General features: G+C 33.1%; 1 protein-coding gene and 1 long non-coding RNA gene across 3 annotated transcripts in view; both read left to right on the plus strand.

Moving 5' to 3' along the window:
• The window catches only part of LOC129942462 (muscarinic acetylcholine receptor DM1), a 120,365-nt gene that overhangs the window by 81,533 nt on the left and 11,271 nt on the right, over positions 1–27,561 (plus strand). The gene's annotated exons all lie outside the window — the stretch shown is intronic.
• LOC129942463 (uncharacterized) lies at positions 12,853–13,208 on the plus strand. The gene is made up of 3 exons (XR_008781036.1): positions 12,853–12,870; positions 12,943–13,074; positions 13,146–13,208. It is a non-coding gene; the product is annotated as an uncharacterized LOC129942463 (long non-coding RNA).

A 27,561-nucleotide genomic window follows, 5' to 3' on the forward strand; every position in this document is an offset into this window, starting at 1 on the left:
TTTGTGGTATCACAAGCGCCTCAATTGTAGCTGTAAATCCATTGATGCGAGAGCCAATGTTAAGAATTGTCTTATGTTTAGCTATTGTAACAACGTTATTGGCACAAGATAAAGTGGTATGGGATGGAAGACGTTGCGTTCCAAGGCACTGCATGAGCCTTTCAGATATTAAATGAGTTTGGGACCCTGAGTCTAAAAGTACCCGACAGGGTACAATGTGCTGCAATTTATTTATTATATTTATGACAGCTGTTCCTAAAATACTATTTTCAGTAGAGCTGGAGTACATTAAATGAGAAGTTGAAGCAGGCATTTCTTTAGAAGCAGTGAGATTTTCAGAAGCCACTGGGTGACTACTTGAACTAAGTGGAGCTTGTGGTACAAAACTTGTAGCATTTTCAACAAGATGCAAAAGTGTGTGGTGTTTCTTTCCACAATGACGACAACCACTAGATGGACAATTGGCGCTACTGTGATCTGAAGACTTTAAGCAATTGTAGCATAGATTCATATTTTTAATTTTGTGTATACGTTCCGGAATAGAAAGATTTTGAAATTTGTAACATCGATAAATAAAGTGACCGGGAACTGAGCAGAATATGCAAGTGTTTTTTGTGGTAATAAATGCTTTTACACAGTGTTTTGAACTAGACTTCTGACCTTTTTGATTATCAGATTTAATTGAAGAGTCAAGAGTAAATAATTGATTTGTAACATTACCTTCAAGATGTTGAGCCCTCTTTTTAAGAAAATCTGAAAGTTCCTTCAGACTTGGTAGTCTATCTGTTGGTGCGTCATCATTCCACTTACTTAGAGTTGCAGGATCCAGCTTGGATGTCATTATGAAAACAACAACATCGTCCCAATGTTCGATAGGTCTCTTCAGATTACTCAAACCGGTTAAATGGTTGCTGATTTTATCCACCAAGTTTCTTAAATCTGGTGCGGAAGCCTTATGAATCTTAGGATGATTGAATATGCGTTGAAGATGCTCCTGCGCAATTATTTTCTTGTTTTCGAAACGTTCTTTTAATCTTGCTAATGCCACATCGTAGTTGTCGTCTTCTATTTTGAGCCCTTCAACTGGAGCAATTGCCGTTTCGCTTAATTTCGAAAGAAGGTAATGAAATTTAGCTTGCTTGGAAAGTTTGGGATTGTTATGCACCAATGATACGAAGCGATTATACCAAACCGTCCACTTAGTCACGTCACCTGAGAATGAAGGAAGTTCAATTACTGGCAATTTGATTGAATCATGTTTATTGGAAATTGATTGGGATACGTCCAATGTTTCATCCTTGTTCGCTTGTTTGGTGTTCAGAAGAACTTTAAGGGTGGCGATGGTTGAATAATAGACTTCTTCGTTATGAGAGCGCTCCGGATTAGTAATTTCCTCGTTGTCAACTTCTTCAATTTTCATTTGTGCCACCTTAAAATTGCTAAAGGCAGACTCTAGAGCTTCAATACGAACTTGCAGATCGGGCACAGACGTCGTAGCAGATTTTTCTTTGGCTTGAACAGAAAATAACCTCACTCTTTCAATCTGGTCCATGGCCACAAATCTTCGAGTTTTTAGAGCCTCTAAGCCTTTGATTTTCTTCTGTTGGGCCTTTAGAGTAGCGGCATCCATAGGTTCGACTGTGGTACCCTTCTCTGAATCGGTGGATTTCTTTGCAGTGCAGTCATCAATCATTGCGAAAGGTGCAACAAATCTTGTTTAACAAACGTTGTTGAAATTTGTGATAAGATCACGTCGGGGTCACCAAATAATGTTGAGAGAAAGCAAGCGTTTTTGTTTCTCTGTCTTTAAACTCCAATGCAAGATACGATCTTGATGGATTGCCTTATTAATTAGAGATTTAAATAAAGACACGGTCTTTACTTGTTCACAGTTTTATTAAGAAGAAGGAATTATATATTGTTACGTTTTGACAACCGGAAGGGTTTTTCTTAAAAAGCTCTGATACTTCATAAAATTTACTTTGTAAACAACTCAAAAAACATAGACTAATTTACAGGGTGCTTTAATTCAATTCAATTTTATAGGAAGTCTTTAGCGATGTTTAAAATTAAGTTTAATAAAGAAAAAATTTAAATTAAAGTAAGCATCTGACATAAGTATATAAAATAAATGTATTTTTAAGTCTCAACACCTTTCATTGAATTTTTATCTTCAACATTTAAAAGGTCAACCAAAACTTGATAGTTTTTTTTCTCGAATCGATTACATTCGTACAAATCGTCCTCATATATTTAAAAGGTATTGTAGGGAATAATCTTCGGCAAAAGATTAAAACACTTAATTCGAGCTTATTCAAGGTACAGTTGTATTCGATTGCCGAATATTATTCCCTACAAAATTCAGAAGTGAGATTTGATACTCAAAAACGTTTATTTAAAAATAATATAAAGTTTTAACTTAAAAAGTGTTTCGCATAAATATGTCGAAAGAATTTGATAATTTTTTAGCAAAGCAAAAGTTGCTATAATCAAATACATTTTACGATCAATTAACGAAAAAACGGATGGCACAAAAGCAATGCTAAAAATGAGAGTTCAAGACGCAGTTGAAGGTTATGCCAAGGAAGACATGCAAAAGCTTGCAAAAGATTTCATGACTGAGCGTAACCGCAACAAATCAGAATCATCTGACGATCACGGTTCTGAGCTGGAAGGAGAACCACCTGGTGGACAAAGTGATGACATCGATGAAGAGCTAAATAATCTGCGAGAAGCATGCAAGAAAAAAGAGGTTATTATTATAATCGGTCGTAAGCTGAAGGAACTGCAGATCAAAGGTTCCTTAGTGGAACTGCAAGAATTTATATACGATCCTTGAAAACTCGAACGTGAACTGAACTGAGAGATGCTCTTATAGGTGAGTTTAAGCGAATCGTTACTAAAGCAGATATTTTTAGAGAAATATTTAATCAAGAAAGAAGCAGATTCCAACAACGATGCAGCTAGAAACTAACAATTTTGAGAAGACGATTTCTTATCGATTTATTGAGATCGACTTTGAATGTTTATTTGTACTCACAACACTCTTGGAAAAGTACTTGCCGCCCTCGTTGATATTACCTCTGGATTTATCGAATAAAGCTGTACCTTGAATAAGCGTTTTAATCGTTTGCCGAAGATTATTCCAGACAGTATCGATTTGGATTAAGTAGAGCTTTCGTTTTCTGTTGGTTAGTAAAATTTCAACATCCAGCTATAATCCAACGATCCAAGCTAGCACTTATATGAGGAGATCGAGGAATCGAAGCAAATCGAATTGAGATTTCGATCCATCTATATGGTGGCACTGAATCGAGGAATCGAATTGTAATGGAATCGAAGCGACATTTGGGTTTTATTTGTGTGCGTACTTCTACGTGAATAACTTTTAAATAAATTTCAAATTTTATATCAATGTTCTCAATTTGCTTCACGTAACTTTGTCACTATCGTCTCGTCTTTGTTTTTAGTATAAGATAACTGAAATGTCAACATGAACTCAACGAAGGACAATGCTTGTTCGATAACTTGAAAATGTTACTAAACTTGGCTTATGTCCATGGGAAATTGTGAAAATTTGTAACAAATTGCTTTTTACCAAACTTACCAACTATTTTGTGGTGTTTATTCTCACTGTTACAGTTTTTATATTTTTGCCGTTGACGATGTAATTATAATTTCAACTATAAGTTATTTATGTCTGAAACTGTCTTGGATTATGTGCTTAGTGCAAGAGCATTGGTACCCTCCTCCACTCAAAGTTTTAATCGTTACAGCAAACCGCCTGGCAAATTTATTGTTTCCAATATCTTTTTAAAGTGCTCTTTTGAAAAACTTTGAACAAAACTATGATGGTTTAAATTATTTTACGACAAGTGAGAAAGAAATAATAAAAATGCTTATGCTTACATTTAGGATGGAAGAGGTAGAGGGTCTGATTTAGCTCTTAATTGTCTCTATAACCGTATTCATTTTAATTTTTTTTCTAAATTTTCATTTTCACTTTGTAACAAAACTCAATCACGCCGAAGCATTTTTATTTCAATTTCCTTATTAGTATTTGGAAATTAATGACAGACGATGCCTAAATAGCTATCGTGCAAACGCTATCGTTTTGACGATATCACTTTGACGTTTATAGCAATCAGTAAATTTATCAGGCCTATTCTGGTATTCATGGGGGGGGGGGGGGAATTATATTTGTAACTTCACTAATCATTATTCTGCTAATCATTCGAATTGAATCTGTGTATGTCGGTAACGTCGGTAATACTGCGCTGTATTCTTCTATTCACGTGAAAGCATTCATTCTATACAATTCAGATCCGCATTTGATGTCTGGTTTGTTAATTTTTGTAAGCAAAATATAAGTGAAAACTTATTTATTGCTAAATTTGGAATATTTGTTTTATAAAAATAAAAGAATATTAACATTTATAGTTGAAGAAAGACACTTGAAAATTTCTCCGAAGATTTTTGGTTGAGGATTCTCTTATTTCTCTGCTTAGAATTGGAATGAAAAGTCCAATTCCAAAAATTACACAAATTATTCTGTTTATGTGGATTGATTAAACCTAATTTTTGTATGAATCAAAACAATTTATTCAACATACCCAAGATTTTTACATGAACAGCTGTTTATTTAAATGTCAAATTGGTTTGGGATAATGTAGTTCACCCGATAGATAGCAGAATGCAAAGGCAGTGTGAAAAAGGAATCGAATATACGATCCACGTGAATAGCAGTATAGGGCTGTTGTCATTTAATTAAATGTCACTTTGAGGCTTCGCCTCTTAGGCAATTTTTTTACTGTTGCTTTCATCAGTAAAATGTTTAATGATGTGATCGGAACAGTAAACAATTAAAACACCAAAAGTAAAACGAAATGTTTTTTGTTTGGCTTTTGGCAGTCAGGTGTTCAGTAAAATGAAACTTCATCACTTAAAAACCTGAAATGCATTGTTTCTTTTTGAAAAAATACTTCAATATAAGATTCATCTTATTCCATCAATCTTTAGCTTGAAATAAAACTGTAACATGTTCAAAAACTAAAAACAAACATTTTAATGATGGATTGTACTGATAGTTATAACCCTTAGCTAAAAAAAGAAACACGAATCAAATTGTGACGCCTATTGATACCGAATATAATGTGGTTTAAGCAAGATGGCTGACGTTTGTGAAGTGAAATTTTGCACGAAAAAATGATGCTATTGGTATCCGAAATTGTGCGATTTGACATATTAAGACTTAAGGCCCAACTATAATAGGCATAGGCAAACATAAGCTTATGTCAAAAACACAACGAAAATTCACTTAAGTTTGCGAAATTACTGCATAGCCATAATGCAATTTTGCTCACGTTTCTACATGTCAGATTTTACTTATGCGGCGAGCGACTGGGATCGCTCTTGCTTAAGTGTGCTTAAGTTAACGAAACTGAGAAAAATTGAACGAAACGGAGCTAGACTCCATTATGTTCACTCGTATTGAGACTCTTTGTATCGAACGTTTACTTATGCGCGCATATGCTAGCTTATGCCTATTATAGTTGGGCCTTTACAGTTGTTACGTGTCACAATAAAGGAACATTTTTGTTTTGCGGTACTAGCAGCAAAGTCATGACGGATATTTGAAATGAGGCTTGAATATGGAAAACCAACAAAATAGTATTAGAATATTTCAAAAGCTTAAAAAACTGAGTTTTATTTTTATCATAGAAACATTAATGGTTCATACTTATTTTAAATAAAAAACTAAAAACTAAAACAGTTCTGAAAAACTTTAATCTTGAACTTATCCCTAAATTTGTCAAGTTTGTTTAGTTGGATCTTTAGCTTTTTCTTTTTTATATAACATAGAGTACACGACCCTGAAGTCTGATGATGGTTTTAATACTTGTTTTTATTTCTTCTCAATCCTGTGTCACAACAATTTTTGTAATTTTTATGTAAATTTATGTATTCATGCATATTTTTGTTTTCCTTTTTTGTTTTAAAATTAAAATTAATATCATAACAGAAAAACAGAAAACTTTTTCATAGTCAAAAATGATTTCGCATATTAGCTAAAGTTTAAGTTGTAAACCAACAGGTTTTCTTTTTTCTCTCAACAAAACTTTTCATTCAAGACATTTACCATAATTCAGTTATTTGTTTTTTTTTGTATTTTTGTGTTATGTGATGGTAACAAATGTTGAAAATGTTTTCTGATGATGGCAAAAGGCAAAACCTACAAAACCTCCAAAACCTCGCCCTCTTGAAAATGAACAACAAACAAAAGAAAGTAATTCTTAGTTATTCCAGAACGACAACCGATTTATGCGTCGCAACCGCCCCTAAAAATAAAAACCTAAGCAAGAAGCTAAAGTTAACCCAATTCAACGCTCAACCAGTCTTCATTAATAAAGTTCATTTATTTGCACAAGAAGAAGACGAAGAAGATGAAGATGAAGGCGAACTTTTATACCCCAAGGTTTGGGTTTTTTTGTTTGTTTTAATTCTACAAACACGAGTTATGTTCAGCACATAAAAAAAAACACCCGCACATATGGATGTACGTCGTTTATATGAGGGCATACCATTTATGCCAAATGTTTCCTACAAAATGGTTCTGGTTCCGGTATGTGTTGTATGTTGTGTAGTACGTCGTCAATCCATATTAGGCACTCAATTTATCGCTCTGGAGGAAGATAACCTTGATTTCAAACCACACTGGATAATGGGATCAGGATCAGTAGCAGGAGCAGGATAACAACGTTAGGTGTCTTGTATATAACTTAAGGGCAACTTAACGACTATAAAGTTGCCATACATAAATAAAAATATAGGAAACCTGGGAGCTTGGGAAACTCGTGAAAATTAACGTCTTTTCACCGCATAAACAAGCATCTCAAAGACATAGACAATTGAGTCTTCGTACAACTCAACCACTGCCACCATATTTGATTTTTTAACACATTTTTTTTTGTTTCTTTTAAGGATGTTCAAAAGTTACCGCATCGCAGGTAGAAGGAGGCGTTTATAGACTTTAAGAGAATTTATTTTGTTCTAAAGACTATTTTTGTCAAAAGACTTAAACATATTTTAAACTTTTCTTATGCTTTTCGTGTTGTGTGTCATCATCATTAAATGAGCGAAATCTCTTCCCAACCACGACGACGTACGACGACGACGTTTCAATTCTATTGCGGTCTTGTATACTATACAATATATAGAATCATAGTGCTCAGAATCAGGTACAGAGTTCCTTAAAAGACGTCACAATGACGTCAGAACATCAGGTTTATTTGCTTCCTCTGTGCCAGTGCAAACATCATAAAGCCAATTTCAAATGGGCATAAAGATGGAGAATGGTCTTAAGTGTTTTCACTATAACCATCTACATATATAGAAGGAAGAAGAAGAAGAGAACCATGAAATATTCGTAAGTCAGAAGAAGGCGCTCAAAAAAAGGCAAAAAACCATCAAATTACACAGAGTAGAGTAATACCTTTTACGCCTACGCTGCTGTTCAGCAAGCAAGGCAACCATATTCTTCTTAACTATCCTTAACTATACCTACAGTATACCTTCTGATGATGTGCTTGGTCTTGGGTCTTGGGCTTGGGCCAAACAATATTTTGAAAGGATCCCAACAGTAATATGTGCAACTGCTCAAGTGCTACTGTCAGATAATGGATGAAGACAAAAGAGGGACTATCATAAAAGGTATATAAAAAGGAAGAAAGACGACACGAGTAACGGTAACGGTAACGCACCATAGCATAGAAATAAAATTGAGAAACCCAAAACAAAGTATGTATTTAAAGAGGAAGGAACACTGACAGCATCCTTGTCAAGGCATATTCCGACAGTCGACATTCGCAACCCCCCTCGTTTTTAGCGAAGTTAATAACACAAATATAATATTTACCTGTTTATTTCGAGAGCGCATACCCATTTCCTTCGAAAATAAAAGCATCCCCGAAAGAGGAGTTCTTCTGCCAGAATGAGTTCTACATACCCAGGACACTTGGGTGCCTTGCTGGCATACAATGCAACAGGATGTGTCCCTTCTAACAGGCAGCAACGGATGGCAATGTTTCCTCTGCTCTGTACAATATATCTGATTTCAAGCTATGTGCTTCTGGTTCTTCTGCTATATGACCTACATACAGTTACTCCTCTCAAAAGTTGGCCCATCGCCACGCCGGCCGCCGCCGCGCCGTTTCGCACCGAACCGAACCACATCATCGTCATGGTTGTCGTCGTTCTCGGTCGACTTGCCTCCAGGTAAAAACAATATGGATACACATGGATATACGAGTTCAGGATCGATGTTTTGCGAGGAGCCAAACACTAAAGAACATGATAAAAGCCCATAAAGATGCGGTGACAAGGGTAAGGGCGAATCGACGAACCAACTCTATAACCCGACGACGACGACGACATCAAACCTACTTTGCGGGGGTTGGCTTGCGAACTCATTAAAATCGTCCAAAAGGGGAGTGCTTTATGTAGTTTTTTGGTTATTGTTTAGAGCCCAGATTGCTTTGTGCCACCACTAGTCCACAACAACCCTCATCTCCCCTTCAACCCCCATTCACCCCTCTGCTCCCACCCACGCCTTTCCATTTCCATTTCAATTCTTAGTCTCTCTAGTACTGAAAAACTGCCGAAGGGTGACTCATGAATTATAGTGTTTTGGACCAGAATTTGTACAGTTAAGTATCTCTGGGTGGATTAAGTAATAACCCTTAGGTGGAAAACGAGGACTTTGTGTTGGATGATGTTAAAGAATTCTTTTTGTTTTGTCTTTTATTTTTTTCAATTCGTTGAGAAAAACTGAATAAAGCCTGCATTTGTTGTAAATTCATATTCCCATGGTTATGAGGAGGGTGAAGAAGTAGCAGAAGAGGGGATTCATTTTATTAATGAAACTTGTTTAAAAAGGGAAGACAAAAAAGATGTGAATAGAAGGCGTAGATTTATTTTAAATTACATATGTGTGCAGAGGGTATTTGAATTTTGTTATTCTTTTATTTTCCAAGGATTTAACATAGGTACTCTAGTCCTGCACAATACCTATTTTAAAAACGAATTTAATCTCGAACTCAAGGACTTTGGAAAATTCACAATAGCAAATATTATTCGAAACTTTTAGGTACCTTTATGTTATCCTCATCTTTTGGGCTTTGTTTTTCTACACGTGTTGAAGAGTGGTCTATGGGAATTATAGCACTGTTGGATATTTTATAGCATATTCAAATAATATTTTGTAGCAGGATTAAAGCCATCAGGAAGATAAATATTATCAAAGGGCACGAATTAAGGTTTTTCCATTGGGAACACTGATACCTACGTTAGACATTGTTAGACATGTCCTGAGATTCAGATTGGATCACATTACGCTTGAATACATAAAGAGTCTACAAATATCAATTATTCTAGTTTGACGCTACATTTTCAAGTGTACACAAATGCAAAATATACTTAAGAATCATTATGCTCTTAATATTTCATCTTTTTAGTTTTCAACTTTTATAAATCCGAGCATTTTAAAAATGGTTGGCTTCACATTTTGAACGTTTCTTAGATTTAGTCTAATAATCTGGAGGTCTTATTTTCGTTGACTTTTTCGAACATTTGTAGCGGTATATGAGCAATAGCACGACTATAGTTATCCTCCAAGTGGTTAATCGTTTCGGTCTTATCGACGATCCAGACTAGCGCCTTTATGTAACCCAACAGAAAATATTCAAGCTGGGGCTATAAATCGCATGATCTAGTGTCCGTAACGAAAAACGTTTCCTCAAATAAATCAACACTAGATACTAATTCAGTTGTGCCAATATATTCAAATAATTATTAAGCCGTAACATCAGCTCTATTCCTTATCGTATCAATATAACAGTTTAGAAAGTTATGATGAACATATTACAAGGGTTATCAAGGCCTCAGCTCCATTTGCCCACAGTAACAGCCGAAATCATACTTGTACACAAAAAACAAATGTTTTGATTAATGATCTTAAGTTGTTCTGTTGTGAGTCTTATTTTTAAAAATATTTATCTTCATATTTACAAGGATTTCAAAACATTTTGTGCCAAAAAATGGTGACTTCGTCAACAATGTTGCAAAAAAAACTGTACGGAACCGTTTAAAAATCATCTTCTGGCATATTTCAACAAACTTTATGAAAATTCTTTTCTTCAAAACAATTTCAACAAAGTGGTTATATTTGCAACTTTCGAAAAAGGAGATATCAATCAGCCAGAGGACAATAGAGGAATCTCGATTCTCAACTTGCTAAAAAAGATTCTAACTTCAATTCTTTATGAAAGTTTGACGGAATGGATTGAGAACAACAACCAACTCACCACGTTTCAGGCAGGATTTCGATGGGGTTTCTCAATGCAAGACCATATATTCGCTCCGACGAGTATTGCCAGGAGATCGATTAAGCAGAAAAAGAAATTATATGCCTTTGACAAGGTAAATAGTAATGCCTTGATGTACAAATTGTCATTCTTAGTAGTTTTACGTAAATTCTGAATGTTATGTTTCAATTTTCTTGCTCCATGATGCAGTAGCAGTATGCGACGGAACTAAACTCTCTGAATGGTTTGAAACAACATCAGGTGTCTCCCAAGGGTGTATATTAAGCCCGATATTATTCGCTTGTTTATTGATGACGTTTGTGATGTACTTTCGGGTGGAATACTCTTTGCTGGTATACAAATAAAAGTTTTGCTTCACGCCAACCATTTAGTTTTACGGGCTTTTAATCCATCAAGCATTCAGCTGCAAATCAACAAACTTAATATATTTTGTGAATCCTGGAGTCTCTGCGACAATACTAACAAAACAAATAATGATTTTTGAACGGCTTCAGAGAAGAAGACTCGCAGAAGAAAACTGGTCCCTATTGAGGTCGTTCATTATTTTAAATATCTTATAGTTTTGCTGTCTTACAATCTTAACGTTTCGAAACACGTAAAAGAAAAAAGCGACGAAACCAAAGTAGCTCTAAACTTGATGTGGCTTAAGTTTTGCTCTAACCAAAAAATCGGTCTTAAATATATATATCGTGTTTTTCAAGCAACCGGGAATTGCTGCATGTGCTACGGTACCCAAGTTTTTGAATATTTACAACTGGAGAAGTTTGAAGCTGTGCAAAGGTATTTCTTCAAACGCTTGTTCAGATTGCCTTCTTCAACGCCCAATTATGATATATATGTAAGGTCTGGCATAATACTTCTTTACATTACAAACCTTAAAACCAACTCAGACTACATATTGAAAGTTGAGGAGGGATGAAAGAAGCATTCGCAAATCCATTTTGACAAGTCTTATGCAAACAAATGCCTCCCCGTTTAAGGAATGGAACCAGATAGCTTCTTTGAATGGCAGTTATCTTTTCTTTTTGGAGTCCAATTTGAATCAATGGCACATCATGTTCAATGATCTAATCGCCAGAACTGATGAACATATCTTCAGTGAACATCTTTCAAGAGCCTCAAAAACATTATCAAGATATGTGTATACACACAGAAAAATAATCCAATGTAAAATCAACATGACAAATTATTGTTTTCACAATGGTAAACAGTTTTTAAATCAATTTTTTTTTCATTTAGATTTGAAATGGTTTCGTTTTAAGTTGATATTTTTAGTGGTTATTTTAACATGAATGCTTTTTGAACTGTCATTATTATTAATTAAGTGTTGATTTTAAAGTATTTCTTTTAAAATTAACTTTAAATCAGATTAAAAAAAAGTAAATCGGGTTGAAATAAAAGGGGATCGTGTTAATAATCGGATTAAAACAGAAAACAAACCGAATGTAAAATCAACACGAAAGATTATTGTTCCTTTAGTATTTAATCAACATGAAATCGTTTAAAAAAAAGTACGTCATGTTGAAATAAAACGGAGTCGTGTTAACATTCGGATTAAAACAGGAAATGTAAAATCAAAACGATGCATAATTGTTGCTTTTGTATTCGATCAACATGAAATCGTTTTTTTAAAAAAAGTAAATCGTTTGGAAATAAAACGGAGTCAAGTTGAAATACGCTGAGATTTGCCGACAGACGAAAAAGATCCGTTATGATTTCAGCGCCTTTTCTCTGGTTGCATTAGCATTTTTGTTTTTCTTTGAGTTTATTTGATTGCGCGTCTCAGCTCAAAAACTGTTTAGTAGCTAATCAACATTTAATAGTTTTAAAACAAAAAGGAATCGTGTTGAAGTAAGAGGGAGTAGTGTTCTTACTGCATCAAATTGTGTTGATTTTTGATTAAGATTTGCCAAACGAGACAAAAAGGTCCGTTATCTTTTCGACCACTGCTTGCAGTGTGGTGGCAGTGGCATTTGCGTTTTAGCTTTCGGTCGGAAGAGTTCGTTTTAATAAACTGAAGTGAAGTGTTAAAAAGATTATTTGTAATGGATGTACAAAGTAATGATTTTGTGTTAAGTGAGTCAGTAACGTACCAAGGAAATATTATTCTTAATTTGCCATCAGTACCAGTGTTGGACCAAAGTCAAACAAAGTTGGACGAGCTGCTGGATAACTTTAACTTGCCGGAGGCAAAATATTATTTAATAAGTAAGTACATAACTACAATAAGTACAATATAATCGGTTATGATTTATTTTTTATTAATATCAATACAAAATATTATATCGTCATCGTTCAATAAATACTCCCTTTTCTTTTTCTCAGGGGCGTCCATAACCTAAGAGAGTTTGCAGTATTTGTCGAAAGAAGACATTAAAGAAGCAATACCACTCATTGGCCTACGTGCAACTTTCAGAGAGAAGCTGGCGGAAAAATGAGGTAATAATAAATCCTTCTTGAATTAAAAAAAAGCTGGAGGAAAACTGAGGTAATAATAAATCCTTCTTGAATTAAAAAAAAGTGTTATTTAGTAAGAACTATAATATTCCTCTCTTTGCAGTTTGGGATTGCCGATGAAAGTTTGTCGGATTCGATTGCCAATAAAGTAATTTCCTGGTTAAAAACACAACTCATTGGTTGTCCCACACCAACGCCATCAACGAGCTCATATTTGAATTCTCAATTATCGAAAGTAAAAATTAATATTTCAAACGTTTTGAATGTATTCTAATTTTTTTTATTCTTTTTTATTTTAAAAACTAGAACATCTTCTCGAAGAAAGCTTAAAGGGCAAAGCGGCAAAGCAATTTTAAAAGGTCAATAACCACCTAATAGACTCATTTTGGGCCGATGTTATAAATATCATTTTAGAAGAATTTTTTTTTTTCATAACAAAAAATTTAAATTAATTAAAATATATATATTAAATATATTTTTGAAATTAATGTATTTTAATATATTTTTAAAGAATAAAATAAAGAATGAATAATTTATAACACAAAAAAATGCATTATGCATTTCTGTATGTATGTTTGTTCACAGGATCACCAACTCAACAGAACCCTTCATGTTAATTTAACATGAGCGCCATTTTAATTCAAAGTTAATTCTCATCTTGCTTTAAAATGAAAACATATTGATTTTTCGAGGAAAATTCAAGTTGTTTTAATACGACAAGGAATTATTTTGAAAGGAACTATCATGTTATTTTGACATGAGAGCCATGTTGATTCAATTCGAATTCTGATTTTGTTTTAAGGTGAATATCATTTTTTTTAACAGGGATCATCGCGTTACTTCAATTTTAAAATCGATTTGATTCAAGAGGATATGCGTATTATTTTAAAATGGTAGTCATTTTGATTCAACAGGAATTAACCAGTTATATCAATACGATAATCTTTTCAAATTAAGCTGATATCACGTTATTTTAAAACGAAAAGAATTTACGCTTGTCTTACAAGAAAATCATTTTAAATCAACACGAAACGCCATTAGAGCAAAATCATAGCAAAAAAATGTTGAATCATTATTATTATTTTTGATTTTACACGATTTTTTTTCTGTGTGTAGAAACTTCAACCACCACATAACATCACAGGATAATTATTCCAGTAACGAGTTTTCGAGGCTTTAAGTTACATATTTAGAGCCCGAGTCGAAATACCGAATCTTAACTCTATATGCCGCATCGAACTGATCTTCCACAAATCTGTAGCCTTAGTAACATCGGAGCACCTGCATCGTGTCCTCTACTCCAAGAGATTCGACGGCTGTATTTCGAACTGAGTTTTCCCCGGCTCTATGAAATCCTCGATGGAGACTTTAAATGGTCAACTATCTCTGCAAACATGCTTTAAATTAAATAAAGGTTCAAATAAAGTTTCGTATAGTTACTATTTTGTATTTCAAATCATGCAAAAATTGATATATTTTTTACTTAGTTATTGTAATGGGTCCGATTTGACGAATTGAAAATTTTTAAATTTTTCGACGTTTCCTACGGTCGAAATAAAAGATTTTTGAAAGATGTCTGTGCGTGTGTACGTACGTTCGAAAAGTTTTTTCGTCGGCCCAACTCAAGAACGAGAAGAGATATCATCTTAAAATAAATTTTGTTATACAGATAATAGTGCAGAAAGATGCAGATAGGGCTCTCAAGAAAATTTAGTGGATGGTTTTTTTACAATAGCAGTTTTAAAAAAGGAGAACTTTTTGGTTTACCCCAAATATCTCACGAACGAAAAACGCTAGAGACTTGAATTAAATTGTATGTTATATATTGTAACATGATAACAAACGAATTTAATTTTGCAAACAAATCCAATGAACGGTTCTTCTTATAAATCGAAAAAACTGAGAAAAAAAAATGTGTCACTTCGAAAATTTTATGAATAAAAAATTATTTCATCTCCAAAACAATTTGTGTTACGAAAAAAGAAACGTTTTTAACATCTGGTAAAATTTTAAGAAAAATCGATTTGATAGTTATATTTATAAGAAATAAAAACATAAACAAAATATTACTCAAAGTTGGTAAAAATTGTTTTTCGACTCAAATATCTTTATAAAATTTTGATATAATGTCTTCAAACTAATTTTATTTTCTAAAACATATTGTTGTTAACATTCAGTAAAATTTTGAAAAGAAAATGGAATCAAAAAATAAAAACCTAAAAAAACAATACTAAAACTTGGTAACAATTTCCTTTCGACTTAAAAACTTTTCAAAATTTAAAAATATTGGCTTTAAACTATTTTTACCTTACACAAAATATGGTTCTCGCATTCAATATATTTTTAATAAAAATCAGTCAGTTTTTTTCATAAAAAAATTAAAATCTACGAAAAATAGTACGCAAATTTGGTAATAATTGACATCCAGTTCTCAATTTCTCGCGAATAATAGAAAACATTGACTTTAAACAAGTTTCATTCATTCAATTTGTATTTGTTTATAGTAGGAATACAAACTTTTTTGAAAAAGCTACTATAATTCTTAAAAAATGGTTTTCGAATAAAAATCTCCTTAACCAAAATATATTTTGAAATCGAATTATTTCTTCATATGCAAACATTTTTAATTTTTTTTTAGAATAACTCAACCTATAACTTTTTTAACAGAACACGAAAACCTGCAAACGTTTTAGGTAAGGGATAGTAAGTTATCAGTACCCGTTAAAGTAGAATCTTACTTCGGACGGCTTTTGATATTTATACGAGTCTCGAATGGATTTTATGTGATTTCGTTCTCAAATGTTGGTACCATTGATCTAGCATTTGTAACTCGATGTCTGTGTTCGTTGAGTAGTTGTGCATTTGGAAACATTAGTTTTCCATTGGCGAAAAAAATCAATCTGTTACTGTTGATAATATTTAATTTTGTTAATGAAAATGGATTAACTGTTACTATTTTGCAAGGGAAAACAATAGAAAAGATAATTAAGTTTTGCTATGTTTCAACCAAAGGTTTATCTCATTTTAGATTAAATAAATCTTTTTGGTGTTTCCACCGCACAAGAAGATTTAAAAGTGAGTAAGTTTGACAGCACTTTCTAAAATGCAAATGGTGTTTCTATGTTTCTTATGAAGTGCAAGTGAGATAGTTTGACTCGTATTAAACAATGAAGAACTGAACAGTTCAGCACCATATAAGAATATGCAACCTACTCCATTTGCAATTTTTTTTTTAATTTGATCAAAACAAAACTATATATTTTTTGTACACTAATATACAAATAAACAGACAATAATGCATTATCTGTAAAACCAACTCCTCCATACAGGCTTTTCTTCATAAATTCTGACTCGACTCCGAGCCCCGACCGAAATCGAGACCAATAAAGCTCATTTCAACTTGATTCAGGTATATAAAGAATTGATTCAAGCTTCCAGCTCGCTTCAACACCACATGTTAATGTAGTAGTCTAAGAAAAAACCTCCTTCTTGAAGTTTTAATTTGTTTCAAATCTGCAATTGTTAAATGAACTTTTATTGTAGAATCTCAATTTCCATTTACCATTTCTTCTTGAAAATTGTCTATTTTATTAGATTTAGTTAGATTTTTTTCTGAAGTTAATTTTAACTTTTGACTTCTACAAAACTTTCTTCTATTTTTGTTTTTGTTTATTATTATTTTTTTGACAGGTCTTCTTTCAGTTGTACCGATGGGGTTTCTTGGGAATTTTCTACTATACTATTTTTAGAACGCCAAGAAAACAAGGGAAGTGTGGGTTTCATTCCAGCCTCTTTTTTAATTTTTTGACAGATTGTTTATAGGGTTCATTGAAGGTTTTTGCTATTGAACACAAATTTCCTGATTGGATATAAGCATTTGAAGTAAGAGTTAAACAATGAAACTTACAGCTTTTAGTGGAACTATAATGTTCCGAGCTTTGTAATCAATAATCAACTGTTCATTGAAAACGACTTAATTATTTAAAAAAAAAAAATTGTTTTCATTGAAGGATGTGTTCAGTTCAATAAATTGATAAATTCCGTAGGATAAGACATCGCCTCTTCTGTTTCTTCTGCCAATAATAATCTTTCGCTCAATTAGTATAGATGATTTGCTGTGCTACTTCAGTTAAAACACGTTGAATCAGTTCCTTTTTCAATTCCATAAGTTCACAAGAACCAAAACAAACATTATTGTTTTGGAAACAGATCTCCAACTTGACCTTTTTGCCAGAGTACATGCGTATTAGCTGTCATTCTAAGTGTTTTTACATTTACACCTTAAATTAGATGATTTCAGCTTCAGTTGATCGAGAAACAATCGGAACGGAAGAGTTTGACAAAAATCCACTGAAAACAAAATGAGGGCTCCACCAAACATTTTATGGTTATCATGAAGATCTTTCAAACTTCTATGTATCGCCTGCCAACCTGTTAAATGTTTGGCATTGTGGTACTTCTAGGGATTTATGAAGAATGTTCGGTGTTTCCCCCTTTGAAAAAAGTTGCTGCTATTCCAAATGAAGCTAACGCTAAGGCAATTTCTTTCTGCGATCGGATCGTTGCCAAAGGCAGTGAAATTAAACAATTTTTCCAGATCCTAAACCATTCTTAATTGTAATACACAAAACAAAAAAAAACTTTCGAAATTGGTCGAGCTGTTTCTGAAATTAAGTAAAACTACCGCACAGCAATTCATTTTAATATCCATAAGAATATAGATGGAAGCCTTTAAATAAGAGAATAGGATTGTAGTTTTAATACTTGACTTCACTGTTTAAATAGCCAATGAGTGGTAAAAGCTATTACGTTTTAAGCGTTTTCTGATTACGTTGAAGAACGATAATTGCATAAATATTTTAAATACTAACAAAATTCACAACCAATTGACGTAAAACATGTTTTTTTTTGGTAAGCTATTACGTTTTAACCACATCTAAATCTACTTTTGTTTATTGCATACTTTTTGGTGTTAACATAAAACATTAATGTGGAAAATAATTGTAATGTTTTCTGATTTACTTTTAAAACATACTTTGAAGCTTCCTGCCACCAACGGGTATACTAGTAGCTTGATGTGGATTTTTGTTTTTATTTCCGTATTTTTAATATATTTTCCGTTGAAATATCCGGATTCATTCAGTTTGAAATAACAGGAAATTAAATTTAAAATCAAAAATAGTTCCACCACATTTTGAGTTACTTTTGTAAAAAGTTCCACATACGCCACAAATGTTGCAAATAAAGTGATAAAATGTGTTTTGTTTTCTCAATACCTTACTTGAGTTTCGCTTGATATTTCACATCCGATCCAAATGTCAATTTTTTCATAATGGTGGCTTGTGCTTTATTGGCTTGAACCTGTGATCACAAAAGGTTCTCAGCATGTTTAACTTTTTTTCAACTTTAATTAAATGAGGAACCTTTTAAAAACTGCTAAGGGCATATAAATAAATGGTCTCCAACACCATTATTAATATAACATCATTCCTTAATTTAAAGATTACGAACAAAAACCAAAAGGTCAATTGCGAAAGCAAAAAACAAAAAACAAAACATGGAGTTTATTTACAATTCAAAGGTATAACTATAAAAATCAAATATACCCTAAATTTACTATAATAGCGATGTTTCATTCGAATTTATTTATTTATCCCTTTTATCAATTTTTATAAGTGCTTTTATTTAACCCCAAAAGGAAGAAAAAGAAGAAATTCCCTTCAGTCTCGTTACGGATGAAGATTTTTGTTTTTCGTAGGTTTCGTAGGTACACAGTATTTGGGTTGAAATAAGTTTTCATATAAATGGACAAAAACAAGTCCATAAAGAATATAAAATGAGCTTTGAATAAATAGCAAAGATGATGTTATTCTTTTCGGGGTAAAATAAAAGTGAGATCTAAGCAATTTCAACAAAACTGATTTAAATGTTCTTTATAAGAAAAAGAAAAATATCAAAAGTCAAAAAATAAAACATAAACCAATTTGAACAAAAGACAAATTCATAGTAAAATATGGTTGAGTTTTAAATAATATTTTCGTGAAAATATATATTTTTAAATTGTGTTTTATTTGCTTCTTATGTATTATTAAATGAGCCAAATTTACAACATCAAACAGAAAAATCAGTCCGTTACTTGGATAGTTCTATAAGTTATTCATAAAAAGTACAAAAGAAAACTTTTTTTTTCGAAAATTTCATTTCTTTAAAAGAAAAGAACACTATGAGTTAATTTCCGCTGTTAAAAACGATATTAGAGAAAGATGTATTCTGTATACCTAGAAGAAACGCGTATTTTAAACCCTGAAGGAGTAGTTTTTGCCATAACTTGCCATTTACCAGCTTTCAACTCACAGTGACTTATGACAGGATACTTCATAAAGTGTGGCGAGACTTCAACATCAATTCGTCTTCTGCATTAGGCTAATTTGAGTACCAATCTCCAGTACAGCCACAGGGCTGTTTCACAATTGTTGGATCTGAACTCAAAATACTTATTTTCTTTCCAAGTGCCCACATATTTTTTCACTTCTCTAAGTGAGGAATGGACAAAGTTTTGGCTGACCGATTGTTTTCTAGTTTCCTCAAATTGTTCCTATCCTAACAGATTATTCCTTGGTTACTATTCTTATTCGGACAAGTTTTCCCTAACTTTTGCTAAGGACAAGGGACAAGTCCCATATTCCGTAACGTTGCCAGATGTGTAATTTTAGTTAACATCTTACATCTTATTCCAATAAAAACTTGTTAAGCTTATACAATCGCTATGAATTGGAAAAGGAAGTATTGGGGTTTTTTGGCGCCATTTTGTTTTGGTGACATCTGTAAAATCTCAGTTGTTAATGCCAAAGCACGATCAAATGATATTACTGTATTATCAAAATGAGTTTTCGTTAACACAAACGTTGTGGGCATTTTACGGTAGACGTGGTGGCCCTTCACAGTTGACTCTCCAACGTTTGTTGGCTAAATTTGACACGACCGGTTCAATAAACAATCATCCAAAACCTGTTCGTTCTAGGAACGCAAGATCGTGAAAGTGTACAGCAGGACCCGAGGCAGTCTATTCCCCGCCGCCGTGAACAAGAACTTGGCCTTTCACATACTTCAACTTGCGGATTTTGCACCGGGACTTGTCCGTACATCCGTTCAAGCTCTAACCGACCCAGGAGCTCAAAATTCATGACCATGGTTTGCTGACTGGGCTTCGAATCGTTTGGAAGAGAACCCCGAGGGGCATTTTTGGATGAACGACTGTTTAACAAGCAAAATTGCCGTAGGTGTATAGGACGACACCAACCCACGCGAGGTTCACCAGGTGATAATATATCCTCAAAAAGTTATCGTTTAGTGTGGATTTTGGACCAGCGGCGTAATTGGTGCGTACTTTCTTAAGAACTACGTTAGTGAGGCGGTCACCTTCAACAGCGAGTGCTACATAACGATGATAACTTATTTCTTGTGGCCCAAATTGAACCATATGGACCTAGCCGACATGTGGTTCCAACAGGGCAACGCTGCATGCCACGCAGCAAACGCCACGGCAACTACACCTATATGTTAAATAAATATGATAGTTTTAAGATTTAATTTGGTTGAAAATCGTGAGAACGGAAAAAAGGAAGAACTTAAGACACCGACGAGTCTAAGGAAATAATCATAATAAACGCCACCAACATTTAAGCAGCTTTTTGCCGTTTTCCTTCAAAACGTGAAAATCCTAAGATATCTTCCATTGTCAACACACACAGCTCTTTGGTTACAGCTTGGTGAAATTAAACACCATTCGAAATCTCAGCATTTGGAATTGTTATAAATTATACGGAAGTTTTTGGATTTTTCATCACTTTTCTAATTTATGAAATCGACAGAAAAACAATTTGTTGATAAGTTTTGCTTTGATAGCAAGTGTCATCTTTGTCAATTTGCATTGAAAATTAAAGACCACTTAGTTTTATACTCTAGGTTTCGCCAAATTACTTTTTTTTCTGAAAATGCTATAAAAACATCGAGTGTAGCTTCGGCTGTGTGGTACGTAGCTTCGTAATGTTAAACCCAAATGTTCATAATATCCTCCTCTTATTTTTGGGAACAAAAAAAAATTCTCAAATATGCGTGCTTTTTTTCTGTGCCCCAAATGCGACAAGATTTCTTCTTTACATACCCGCCAAGATCAAAATGATCTTCAGCTGAAAATATGTCCTTTTTTGGAAAAATCGGCATCTTCTCTAAGCGTTGTTTCCAGCGTTGTATAAGCGAAAGATACAACTGATTACCTGTCAAATCAGACATGGGCTAAGTGCTATTATTTAGATGGATAACCCTATAATTTTCATTTAAATTACTTTAAATTTATTGTTTTATAATACTTACTTACAAAATGTTTAATGAATCAATCGGGCAGACGGCAATGCCACACCCATAACTTTTTATTTATTAAAATTTTAATTTTAAATTTTGTAAACTTTATTATTGAAAAATAAAATCTTAATCTAAAAATCTATAAGTCTATCGAAATAGCTATCAGTTGCATCGAAAAATTCTGCCTCAATACTCGAACTTTTAAAATCCCCATTCCTTAAATTCAATTTATTGGTATGGATACACTTTTTTTTTGCAGTACATGAAGAATGTGGAATGCTTCAGCCAACTTTGTTTTTCCCTCTCATATGAGGGTAATGTGTAAAAATATCTCCTCCTAAATCTTTCCCTTTTTTCCAACGCTTCCTTTTTGTCCAAATGCTTTAAGGCCGCGGCCACGCAGTAAGCGGCTGAGCGGCTGAGCGGAAAAAAAAATATAAAACATATGAAATCACATAGAAGCGGCCACGCAATGAGCGAGCGGCGAAACAAAATTCTGAGCGGCTAAGCGGCGCCGCTCAGCAACCAAACCTGTTTTAATGCTAAGCGGCGCCGCTCAGCAACCAAACCTGTTTTCTGGAGCAATAGCAATAGCAATTCTTTGTTTTATTAATCTAGGACGCACTTTTTCAAGCCGCAAATCAAAAGATTCGATAGACATACGTAGATATTGCCAGAATCTATCTGGAAATTTTCGTAGATTTAAAAATAAATGATTAAATTCTTCAAACTCCGATCTTAATTGATTAATCGGATGAACACCAAATCGTCTTCTTTTTTGTAAACGTTTAAGTAATTTGTACAAAAACAAACGATTTTCCGCCAGTAAAATACGGCGAACTGTTCTTGACAACGGCATTTTAACTACTAATCGCTCAAAAGCAGTCGCTCAGTGCCTGGCCATACGTCGCAAGAGTTGCCGCTCAGCCGCTCAGCCGCTTAGTGCATGGCCATACGTCGCTTAGAGTTGCCGCTCAGCCGCTTGCCGCTCAGCCGCTTAGCCGCTCAGCCGCTTACTGCGTGGCCGAGGCCTAAGGCAGTAATAAATATCGACATTTTATGCAAGTTAAAAAAAGTTTCAAGTGAACGATTTTCTTTGTTTCTAAGAGTTTAAAGTCTAAAAACAACTTTAATCAAATTTAAGCAGCCTATTGATTTTTCTAAAAACTTTTATCAAATATTTTCAACAATTTTTTGCATTAAATGAATGTCCTTGAAATACTTGAGTCAAAAAACAGTCTTATCAATTAAAAAAAAATATTTCTTCCAAGTTGATGTTTTCCTTTTAAAGCTGTCAGCTGGAATTTTGTTTTTAAGCTTACCAAATATTAAAAACAATGGCGCAAAATTTTAGACGATTTAGTACGATGTTTAATCATTTTTAGTATGATACTAGGTTAAAAAAAGGATTTTGATAATTTTAAACGAGTTTAGTATCGTACTATCTTCTTAACATTTTACTAAAGTTAAAATCACCAAATGGCTACTTTTCTTATTAGTATCGTACTAAATCTGTATGACATGTCATTTTTCTCAAATGTGACAAAGTGTTTTAAAATTGATAAATTGTGAAATAAAATTAAAATAAAATATACTCGTAGCATAACATCTTACTTCATCAAAGAAATCAATCACACCAAAACAGGGGTGGAATCGCGTAAGGCGATAGTTGATTGTCACTGTTTTGATAGTCAATTTTGATTATCAACCTTTCTTTGTTCTGTGTAAAGTGATCGCTAAAACTTTACTATTTACTGGCAGCACTTACCCAAGTTTGGGAGACTGTGTACAAGTTGCAACAGGGATAAATGTCATTTCGATCAGCTATTGTGTTTATTGTGTTGAATTTCGAATTTGCAAAGTATTGTTTCTGCGAAAATGTAAGTATACTCTAAATAAACTTAATACTAGTTATAAATTAATAAAAATATTTGTTTTATTTTTCAAAAAAAAATATATTTTTTTGTTGAAGCTAAGGGCTCAATTTTAATGAAAAGTGGACACAGAACCAACTGCACCCCCAAGAAGATTTAAAGTTGCAGCCAGTTGAAGGATAGGAGTCACCGCAAAGCATACACAAACGTATAATTTATATGCATACATAATGTTGTAAATAACTTATTTATAAATATTCATAGAAAGTTACATAGTAACATTGGGTTAGGAAGTTCCAAGTTGCTTTATTCCTTAAGTTGATTCTCAGCAATTAATCTTTTTTGTAGTTATTTCTCGTTCTGGTGCTCTAATAGTACATTTCTATTGAAGTGTACATTACAGTTCACTTATTTTTATTTAACTTTCATATAGGTATTTTTATTTTTTTCACTAAATTTTAAATTTATAGTGGAGCTGAAGTTCACACAAATTAACTTTCTCACAAAAAATTAATCAAAATATATGAAAATGACACCTAAATAGCTGTCACCAACAAACCATAGTAAAAAAGTGATAGTCAATTTGATAATCACCTTACGTGGAGCAAAATCATCAATTTTGATGGTCAACAATCAACAATCACCTTACGCGATTCTACCCCAGGTCCCTTTGCATTTGGTTGGACTGCGAATAACAACACGCTCCTTTTCTGGACAATGCTTGTCTTTATTGTAGCAACCTTTGATACCCTCCTGAATACCCACAACCACTGCCACCAACCTTCACACCGAAGTCAACAGTTGTAGCATTGTAGCTGCTTCTGGGTATTGAACGGGGAATAGATCTATCGCAGGTATTCAATAATTTAATGCACATTTCATTTAAACTTCTTCACTAAACAATAATTCTTTTACCTGGTAGAATAAATTTTTAATATTATTCGGTGTTAATATCTGAAATAGTTGCAACAAACTTAAACTTTGACGCAAATAACCACGGCGAGTTATGAAAACAAAATTAATGAAAAAAGAAAATACAAATTACTGTTGTCACTTTGACATTTGCAAAAATATTAAGGTATGTTTGTTTTGTTTGCTCCACAACCTGTCATTATTTAGATGTGTTCATGTTTTCTTTTTTTAATAAAATGGCTTAAGCATGATACTAGTTAGAAAAACAATAAAAATGTTTAAAATTAGTGAAAAGTTAGTAGATTACTACGTATATAGTAAATTGTTAATTAGTATCGTGCTTAATAAAAGGTTGTTTAAAATTTTGCTCCAATGTTTTTTATAAGATAAAATTTACTGACTTGATTTTGTTTTAGCATTTTTTTTACTTTAAAGTCTAACAACTTTTATCTTTGTTAAATAAACTTAAAATCTAATTAAATATGTGATATAAAGTTTTCAGCTCCTCTTCATTAACGCTTTCTTGTTTACGTACTAATTAGTATTTTATTTTAAGTAAAATTAATTATTATTTACATTTATAGTGTTGTTAACTATGTATAGTTTCTTTCATATTAAAGAAAAATGGGATTTAAAAAAACCTTTTGAGATCTATATTTTTCTTAAAAACTAGTTGTTAAAAATATTTAAAACAAAAACTAACTTAACCTCAACTAACCAAGTAGATTTCCTGGTATATGATCCCTAACCTTTCGAAATAAAAGCACGATCGACAATTGTTTCTAATAATCAAACTTGCTTTCTTGACCGATCAGAAGCCATATATATCAGGACGTTATATTAAAAAGAACTACGTTACTGCAACGACAAAGTCAAGTCACCAATGTCTTTTGCGGTTATAACGATCGAAATTTTGTTCATCTCTTACGGAGTATCTTAGGTCCGTATTTCCATTTACTAATTCAAAAGGTTCATGTATTATTCTTTTTCCTATAGCTGTTCTTGCCATATGGTATATTATAGGTACGTTCATTGAGTCGCATAAATAGCCATGTGCATCCAGTAACAAGAAAGCCTCGTGAGGTATAAATCCACTCGTTAGTGCGTTTTTGTGGTATTCGAGGTTAAAATAGAATAACCCAGAAACAACATCGTTCCCAACAATTTGTGCAGACCGCTAAAAAAAGCGTTTAAGCGACATAAATACCGCCCTTGCCTTTTGCAATTGAATGTTTATGTGATCATGACAGTTCGAAAATTTGTCCAAATGAATACCCAGGTACTTCACAGCAGACTTTGATTTGATGGGGAGAGTTTATTATTTCGTCTCAAATCTAAATTTCGAAACAGTATGGTTTCAAACTAAGTGTTGTTTATTTTAAGCTTTCACCACGAACAGAAAGATTGCAGCTTATCAAATGTTCTTTGCAATTCTGTTTGAAAATCCACAAGTTTTGATCCACTTACATACAAACTGGTATCGTGAGCAAACGCTATCTAGTCATAGATTCCCATCATTATGTCAGAAATATATTAACTAACCAATTGAGGTGCCAAAACAGAGCCCTGTTGCAAACCATTGGTGATATTAAAAACCTTAGTTGTAATGTTTTGTCTATCGGTTACATCACATTCCCTATGTTTCACCAAAGATGAAATTACTTTAAGGTTGAGATTCGTAGTGTATGAGTTAAAACAAAGGCCCGTTGATCTTAACCGTGTCGAAGGCTTTTTCGATATCTACTAAGCAATAGTTGCACATCTATTTGCGTTTTAGATTGCAGTCTAAATTTGAAATGAGTTTTGAAACTGCGTGCACTGCTGAAGTGCTGAGTGATTTCTCTTGAACCCAAATAAGTTTCGTGATATTAAATTTTATTTGAAGTGAGCATATCCCTTCGTTGGCAAGATAATTGAGACTAAAATCAATTCTTAGCAAACTTTACAAAACAAAAACAAAAAAACTAAACGATTTTTCCAAAAATTTTACCAGATCTCAAAAATGTTATTCTTCAATGCGATAAGGATCTTCGGTTATTTATTTCATCAACCCCCATTTAAACTCAGGATATTTTTTATGATCGTCAAGCTTTAAATTTTTAATACTTTCGGTCTTTGATGCACAAAACTAAAGGGTGATTTTTAAACTATTATCTTTTTGGGAACACTGGTTTGAACAGCTGACGAATGTTTCGTGTTTGGTTTTACTGTCAAACATCTTCAACTTGGTCTATAATTCAACCATGAATTGTCTTACAAACGAACAACGATTGCAAATTTTTGAATTTATTATTAAAATGCATGCTTTGATAAGAAAGTTGATCGTGCGCTTCTTCCACTTTTTTATATAAAATTGCGTTCATCGACGAAGCCCGATGTTTTCTAAAAGTTTTGCATTGAATTCGATGTCTTTTCGAGATTCTCGAGATATTGCCGCCGAAAAAAGTATTCTGAACGTACGTTTACGTGCACAACATTTTCCTATAAAAATTAAACAATTAAATATACAAACTCGACTTCTTCACAACTTATTCATATGACTTCGTTACGTTCCATTAAACTATTAAAGCTTCTAAAAATTCTAAATCCTTGATTTTTACATTATAAGCTCATTCTTGGCTTTCAATTAAACTAAGATTTAAATTTGACAATAATTCCTTAGAAATAGTCTCCAGCCAAGAGCACTAAAATAAAATGACGTCAATCTTAAACATATAACCCTTAATTTAATTAGCTTTATTTCATTTACTTATAATCTTATTCTAAGGTATTTTGTTTTGTATAATGTGGGCTTACACATTATGTAGTGTAGGTCGGTATAAGCACTCTAAAAGATGACCCTTAAATTTAATTGAAAATATAATGCAACCCCATTTTTTCTTAAGAATCTATATTATTAAGTTCTTGAAAAAATAAATAAAAGAAAAAAAGGATATAATATATACGTTAACCTACTCTAGCTTGTACTCGTATACACATTAATGGTTAGTTTGACGTTGCTCGTCGTCATCGTCAACGTCAGTAACATTGAGTTTAAGATATCTGTATTATATCAGAAAACAGCATTTTTTCCATTGGTTCTCGAGTAGTTATGCTATACACAATACACTCAATTCCAAGGAGCTGTCAATTTTCTAGAAGAAGCATCAGAAAAAGGATAAAAAAAGGATTTTTCTTTTTATAAAAAATATGGTTAAATAAACAACATAAAGCTCAATATTTTTCGCTCTCTCTCTTTCTCACTCTGTCTTTTTGTTTCTCTATCTCTGTCTTTTCCCTTCTGTCACCTAAAGGCAATTTAGATTATATTGTGTGTAAAGCCGCTCCTGCATTAACAAAATCCCACTTCTGATCTCTTGAACAAGCAACAAGGACAAAATAATAATATGAAGGACAAGACACGTTCACCGCCGCCGCTGTTATTGTTGTTGTTGTGTTTGTCATTGTTCTCTGTGGGGGCGTACGACACAACCGACCGTTTTTGAATTATGTTTCCTTTGAAAATCCAAGTGATTTACTTATTCTGTGTGGCATAGGGTAGAGAGGGTCTTTGAAGAGAACACTCCTTGATGTCT

Source organism: Eupeodes corollae, chromosome 1, assembly GCF_945859685.1.
Source record: "Eupeodes corollae chromosome 1, idEupCoro1.1, whole genome shotgun sequence".
NCBI classification, from domain to species: domain Eukaryota; kingdom Metazoa; phylum Arthropoda; class Insecta; order Diptera; family Syrphidae; genus Eupeodes; species Eupeodes corollae.